The sequence below is a fragment of the Citrus sinensis genome, chromosome 5 (genome assembly GCF_022201045.2).
Source record: "Citrus sinensis cultivar Valencia sweet orange chromosome 5, DVS_A1.0, whole genome shotgun sequence".
Taxonomy (NCBI): Eukaryota; Viridiplantae; Streptophyta; class Magnoliopsida; order Sapindales; family Rutaceae; genus Citrus; species Citrus sinensis.
Window position 1 is genome coordinate 29,295,890 of NC_068560.1, and position 7,913 is coordinate 29,303,802.

The following is a 7,913-nucleotide window of genomic DNA, read 5'->3' on the forward strand; positions in this document are numbered from 1 at the left end:
TCTCAAAAGCTGTTTTTACTAGAGGAAGCCTAGTACTAGGCATTATCCCCAAAGCCATGAAACCACTACTGTGCATGTCTGGCCCACCAATTGGAGAAGAATTAGTGGTATCAAGTATGCAAGAGAGAATATATGAAATAATGAATCATGCTGATGCTTTTATTTTCTTGTCAGGAGATCTTGCAACTTTTGAGGCACTAATTACATTTGCATCTTGGGCCCACTTGAACATTCATAAAAAAACCCATCAGTTTGTTAATGTTAATAATTTTTATGACGGCTTGCTAACTTTTATTAACCATGCAATAAAGAATCATTTTGTTCCATATCCTGTAAAAAAAACTCTTTATCTCTGCTTCTACTACAAATGAGTTACTTGATCTTTTACAAGCATATACACAAGAGCTAGATCCAAAGCTAACTTTTATTAACCATGCAATAAAGAATCATTTTGTTCCATATTCTGTAAAAAAAACTCTTTATCTCTGCTTCTACTGCTAATGAGTTACTTGATCTTTTACAAGCATATACACCAGAGCTAGATCCAAAGACTTTTGCACTGAATTGGTCGACTGATGATAGTAGCAGTAGCAGTAGCAGTAGAAGAAGTGCGATTTAGATTTAACTCTCTGTCTGTAAATAGTTTCTGTTGCAATGTTTATGTACTGTCTTCTAAACTCTTTCTCTTTCCTTTTAAAACATTGAGGACAATGTCTTTTTCAGGTTGGGGGCAGGGAATAGTTGATAATTGTGGAATGTCTTAGTCCTGATGATGCATTTAAAAATAATAATTTTTTTTTTTGTAAAAACTAACTTTGGACTAAATTTGATGGCTGGATATGGAGAATGTAGTACCTCTAGAAACGCATCTTCTTAAATTATGGTTGATTAACTTAGGACAAATTTGAGTCGAAGATGGCAGGATATAGAGAATGTAGTACTTCTAGAAACGCATCTTCTTAATCTTAAGAGTGATCTTAAAAAAAAAATTAACTTTTTCTTCATATTTGTTATTCGCTTTTAAGCTTTTGCATCAAGTTCAGGTGAGATCTCCTCTTCTTCTTCTTTTATTATTCTCTTTATTATTATTATTATTATTATTATTATTATTATTATTATTATTATTATTATTATTATTATTATTATTATTATTATTTTGCATATTTGTAAAATTATAAAATGTTAAGATAATGTTTAGATTAGGTTGTGGGGTGGGGATAATTGACGTATGTTTTTAAATATGTGAGTTGTTTTTCTCTTTTCTCTTTTCTTTTCTTTGTTTAAAAAAAACCAAAAAAAAAATTTGTTTTTGTCTAGGATGGTTGTGTAAAGAGTCATGACTTTTGAGACTCATCCTAATAGTTTTGTTGTATTATATTTTGATTTTTAGATTCATAGTAAATTGTTTTTGTTCCCTTTTCTTTGAATTACTCGAATTTGTGAACTCTCCACTTGATTATTAAGTTATTTAATTGTTTACTCATTTAACAGGTATTATTGAATCATTCTTCACACACACATTATGACACATACTAATCGGTTGTAAGTTAAAATTTTACAGCATTTAGTTCTTTTAATTTATTAGGAATATTATCTAAGGTAGTAGAAAGTGTATATTGCAAAAAAACAAAAACAAAAACAAAAAAAGAAGAAAAAATGTTTTTAATTTTGCTATATCTAGAAACCCGAGTAATTAAATTCGTAGGGGTGTTTCAACACCTAATACCCTAAGGTCAACTGGTCTGGGAGTCACTACCCTAAAGCTCGCTACATGGGTAATAGATATATTGTTTGTTTATTAGAAACCCGAGTAATTAAGTCTGTAGGGGTGCTTCAACACCTAGTGCCCTAAGGCCAACTGGTCTGGGAGTCACTGACCTAAAGCTCGCTACACGGGTTAGAAATGTAATATTTTAAAAATATGTGTGAATAATCTATTGTCTAATGATATAATTTCTAACGAATTTTGGAACGAAAATGTTGTTTTTCTTTTAATGAAGCCACATAAGTATTGTGTTAATTACTTGAGCACAAAAGAAGGTTTGATATTCTGGATAATGAGTGAACATCAATGTGGTAAAGAAATTTGGGAGAGTTCATTTATTTGGTAATTTAGAGGATAGATGAACAACTGTTAACTTGCATGTGAATTTTATAAATCTTAATTTAATATAACGCTTTAATTGCTAGAGGGCTAGCAATAAGCTGGTTGGGGGTGTGATTAGTATTAAAAATTGTTTAATTATCAAGCGATAATATGTTATTTTATGTTTATGTCATAATTTATATCTGTGTTTATGCAATGTAATACCCCACACCCGATTATTTTTGACTCTCCACCTATATAAATTGAGCGCGATTAAAAGCTCGAGTAGTCGGATTTTATTTACGTCACGGGATCGGTAGAAGTTTAATTTGTATCAAGCTTAAGTGGAAAAAAAAAATAAAAGAGAAAGAAGAAGAATTCGGGTTCCATATAAAAGGAGGAAACTGGTTTTCAAAATGAGAGAGAGGAGCACGCGGGAGAGAGAGCGAGATGGAGTTGACCCGTTTGACCCATTTGACCGACCCGGACCCGCGACTTTGACCCGGCCGGTTCTCCCATTTCCGGCCACCGTTCCGGGCAAGCTTGGTACCGATTTGAAGCTTGAGAGACGAGCAACGTATCCATGCCATCCTCGTCACCGGAAACCGACCAGAACGCCTGCGATTTGGGATCGGAAACTCGCGGCTTAGACCCGTTTTTGCCGTCGTTGATCCCGCCGGATTTTCGACGTACCACCACTTGGAACTGGTTCCTCACGTCTCCAGCAACATTTCCCGACCAACCACAACCACCAAGGACGCCGGGAAATCGCCGAACGATCAGCGGAAAGTTTTGGATTTTTGGAGCTTCGATCCGCCGTTGCCGCCGCGGGTGGGAGGTCACGGCCACCACCGTTGGACTCACCGAGGTCTGAGCTATCAGACCTGAGCTTCCCGTCGCCGTCGGATGAATTCCGGTGACCGTTGACCAGCAAGGGTATTTTGGTAATTTCTCAGTCCAAGGGCAAATTTGTAATTTCAGATGTTGTGGATATTTTGGTAATTGCTGTAATTGAGGATAAAGTTGGTAATTTATGGTTTTGAGGTTAATTTGGTAATTTTGATATGAGGGTATTTTGGTAATATTGAATTCAAGGGCAATTCGATAAATTCATAAATTTGAGGGTGAATTTGTAATTTGCGGAATCAGTGGATAAATTGGTAATTTTAAGTTAGGGCAATGAGGTAATTTGAGATTACGATGGTAATTCGGTAATTTAAGTCAATAAGGACATTTTGGTAATTTTACGTGCAGATGGTAATTTCGTAATTTTTGACATTTTGGTTATTTATGTAATCTGAATTGAGGACGATTTGGTAATCGACGATTCTGAGGATAATTTGGTAAAATAATGATGTTTGAGGATAAGTTGGTAAAATATTGATGTTGGGGGTATTTTGGTAATTTTGGCATGTAGGGGTATTTTGGTAATTTTATACATGCGGGCATAGTTTATCGTTAACAGATATTTGTTTCGAGATTTATTATATTAATTGGTTTTTACGGAGAATAATTATGGTGTTTTCCGTGATTAGGAGGATCCGCATCCGCGAACGAGAATCTACCCGCGGACGTTGTTGATACTGAGTCTAGACATCATCACTGTGAGTGGAATATACAAAACCTATTTTCATAGTATATGCTGATTTTCTTATATAGTACAGTATGTTTGAGAAATAAATGTTTAATGCGTTGATTTAATGATTTTCCAGCGAATTGACTTTTATTTATGTGTTGATATTTATTATGATTGAGAATGAGTTCGATTTATGATTTTATTAGCGTTTTTGAGTAAAAGCATGATATTAGAATTGAGCAGACTTGGAGATATGTTGAATAGAAAGAAAATGAGATTTCAGATGGGATCATATGTTTACTATCAGTTTTGAAATCATTAGACAGTACCCTTCCCTCCAGATACAGAGATACAGATAAAAAGAGATACAGAAAAGAGATACAGATAAGATGAGATAGAGGCCTTTGGGGCCCGTCGGGACACACATAGAGGCTTTGGGCCGTGTGTTCGGGCGCTTTTGCCTTTTGGGGGCTTATGCATGCACAGTACAGATATATGAGATAAGAGATATGAGATATGAGATATGAGATGAGATCGTCCCCATCTATCCGTTGTGGCTCCGGGGCGTGACGTTACCCAGATAGTGCGTCATTGCCTGGCCGTTGTAGCCCGGATATGATCAGATTATCCCCTGGGTACTTGTTTGATGACAGTTTTTAGTATTCAGTATTTAATATGAGTATGGTGATTCCATCGATTTTATGCAGATTTATTATTGCAGTTATTCAATTTGAATTAAATGAGTTTATGATATTTTGAGAAATTGATTTGAGAATTGATTTACGAAATTGAAATTGATTTAAGAAAAGATTTGAGAAATTGATTTGAGAAAGATTAAATGATTTTAAATATTTTATTAAATTGTTAGCAACTACTATCCACTCACTGAGCTCACTGAGTTTTATGCTCACTCCACTTTTTATTATATTTTCCCCCCCTCACAGGAGACTTGCAGGTACATCAGTCGATCCAGTAACGATAGTTAGATTTGAAATTGTGGCCACGTGATGGCGCTAGGAGTCGTGGATTTAATAATTTTGAGTTTTGGGTTATTGCGAGTTGTATTTATTTGTTATATTTTGTAATTAAGGATAACTGATATATTTTAATATTAGGATGTTTTGGGTGATATTTGATGAGTTGGTTTGAGAAGTTGGTTATGGAGGATGTTTGGTTATTAAATTATTTCGGGAGTGTTATTTTGTCATTTGCAGGGTTGGATATGTTTTATTTATAAGGGAGACTCTGTCGAAATTTTTATAGATTTGTTATTAATTCGATTTTACGAGTTTAGATAGACTCGCCCTGGGGGAGGTTGCGGGGCGGGTCGTTTCATGCAATCTATTAGGAATTATTAATTATGTTTTAAATATATTTAATTTTGTGTATTTTTATGTGTTTATTAGGAAAAATATTAATTTCATGTTATTCGAGGCTCCAAACAGATAAACGGATGTCAAATTTGAATTCCGGAGGTCCGAAAGCCTTAAGATCAGTCAAGATCAGCTTCAAATTAGGCTTGTGTAAAACAAATTGACTTTTCCTGTTGACCGAGCACTGATTGGATGATGAAATGAGCTTACAATAGATATGAGTGCATGGGATAATAGGCAATTTTGACTAAATTTCAACCGTTCATGATTCAATGGCCATGATTGTGCCACGTGGCAATGGTTGGTGAAGCAAGTTGTAGGATCCGAATCTTTGTATTCGGGTCGACCCGATCCACCCATTAACCCGCCAAATCTCAACCATTCTTTGGCCAAATTGGACAAGTCAAACGAGGCCACGTGTGATGTTGACTTTTGAAGTTTGACCAGTCGTTGGATCTTGATCTAAAGGTTGTGAGGAGCACATGCATGAAGCTTATGATGGACCGCAAAACACTAGATTATGAAGTCATTTTTCTATAAATAGAGCCTCATTTCTATGTTTTTAATCATCTCTTTACAACTCTCTTCTTCTCAAATTCTCTCCATCTCCTTATAATCTTGATTTCCAGGTGTGTTTTTAATATTTTGTATAATTATTTTTATAAATAAAATTAGTTTTATTTCCAATTTTAGTTGTTTTTATTACTTTTAATTATAAGTAATTCAATTTTACTACTTCCTTTTATTTTAATTATGCTTAACTAAATAATATTAGTTAGGGGAAGGTGAAACTCTTAGGAAATAAATATGATTTAATCAAATTCTATTTTTAATTTTATAAAATAAATTATTTTCTAGTTAATTTTATAAATATTTTATATTTTAAAATTTTGATTTATTGTAGACAAACAAATGAATTTGGCACAATAAATTCTTAATCTCTTAAAATAAGGTATGGTAAAATAGTATTTTGACTTATTGTAGACAAATTAAATTTTGGCACAATAAATACTTAATCCATCATAAAATTAAAGGGAAAATAATAATAATTTATATAATTAATCTTTTAGGCAATAAATCTAAAAAAATGGCAAAAAGAATTTATTAAGTTTTATTTACTTCTAAGAGTGGATCAATAACCCTAACTAGTTCAATTTCATAGTTTCATTTAAATTAAGTTGTTTATATTTAAGTTTTAATTTCAATTTTTAGTTAAAATAAAATAAACAAATTAAATTTTTTCTCTGTAGATTGATCTCGGACTCACCGAATTATAATACAATAAGACACTCTTATAATTGGGAGTTAAAAATTACTTTTAAGTTGTGTCACCTATCTCAGTAACCAATTGGTTAAACGTTTGTATTTTCACACTGAGAATCTCAGACCAGGGTACTAATAGTTGAAGATATATTTGTAAATAATATAATACAATAAATTTCAACACTTTGATTTAAGATCTAGATTCGAATAGGCTTAGACGACTTTTGCTGAACTTTTGAATCTAAAATACTTCGGCTTTCATGAAATTTGGTGAATTTGGATCCGGTCCTGCGTATGTTTTAATAATGGTCAGTTAAGTGGGTATTTTTATACCAGCACAAATTTCATATGTTCAAAAGACAACACATTTGTTTTCTCTTTTTCCTCCCATAAGATTTGTTTTCAAGTACAAAAGCACAAAAGCACAACATTATTATTGAGGAGCTGGCTAAGTTACAGATTCTGTAACATACAGATCCAACTTAGCCAGCACCTGATTGGTTAGCTAGCTACCAAACAAAAACATATGCAGGACAGGTGTGGTGCATGCATTGGGTGCGTAATATATGTAGAAATCAAGAGTAGACGGTCGTGAATGTCGTTGTCCTGATAAAACTCAGAGAGTCATCCCTTGTACGTGAGAGTATTATCGGTTCTCTGTGGTTAAAAGCTGCAACTCGAAAATAATGATTTTTGTTGTTAATAAAGGTCATTCTATAATGCTTTTTTTTAAGTATTAATAATGTAACAAATGTGTTCAATTGGTTTAATCCGCCGTGTAAAATATTTGTATTAATAACACTATTGTAATCCGTTTAGAATTCTTATTTAAAAGATTTTTTTTTTAAAAAAAAAAGAGTTATGGAATATCAATACCTCTCTTTCTTTTTTGAATTCATAACTCGCCATTCAATTAGAACTCATCAACTTAATTTTAAATCTCATCCTTTTCGATTAGTCACCTTTGTAAGACTCAAGCCTGTAAACACTTTTCATATTCTTTTTTTTTTTAATTATAGCCTAATGGAAACTTAATTCCCTCTCCTTGCACCCATATGAGCAATCTTCAAACCCAAACTTTTTTTTTTTTTGAGTGGAGCTATTTGCACTCTAAAAGATACTTTGAACACTCTTTTACTCATAACACTCACTTATTAAATTTTTTTAAAATAATTTTACTCAATACACTCTTGAAGATGCCAAAATAACCCTCAATTTGTTCATCACTGCAAACCCAGAAAATTAAATCCCATACAAAAGAAGGTGTTAAAGTATGAGCTTTAAACTGATTTCCAAAAGATCAACCGTCATGTCAGTTTGTGGTCATGTTGGTATACGACATGTCAACTATAAAGGATACAAGCCTGTATGACAAACTTTGGTCGTCAGCCAAAGCTTTAAGTGAAGCACGTAAATGTCACGTGCTTCTACTTACTCTGAACGGCATGAAAGAATGTCGTTTTGGGGCTTGCTGTTTGTAAGAATTCAACACTGCTGGAAGCTGTTAAAGTCAGTTATAACAGGCGGGAGAATTCTGGGCTTGTTAGCTAACAAACCCAGATTACAGCTGGTTGACAGGGGGTCTTTGTAACGGGCTTTAAGCTAGTATAAATAG

General features: G+C 33.4%; 1 long non-coding RNA gene across 1 annotated transcript; it reads left to right on the forward strand.

The window, feature by feature from the left end:
* The first annotated feature begins 2,350 nt into the window (after nt 1-2,350).
* On the forward strand, nt 2,351-4,942 carry LOC102619304 (uncharacterized). Its single transcript, XR_008055396.1, has 2 exons — nt 2,351-3,030; nt 3,622-4,942. It is a non-coding gene; the product is annotated as an uncharacterized LOC102619304 (long non-coding RNA).
* Nucleotides 4,943-7,913: the final 2,971 nt, after the last annotated feature.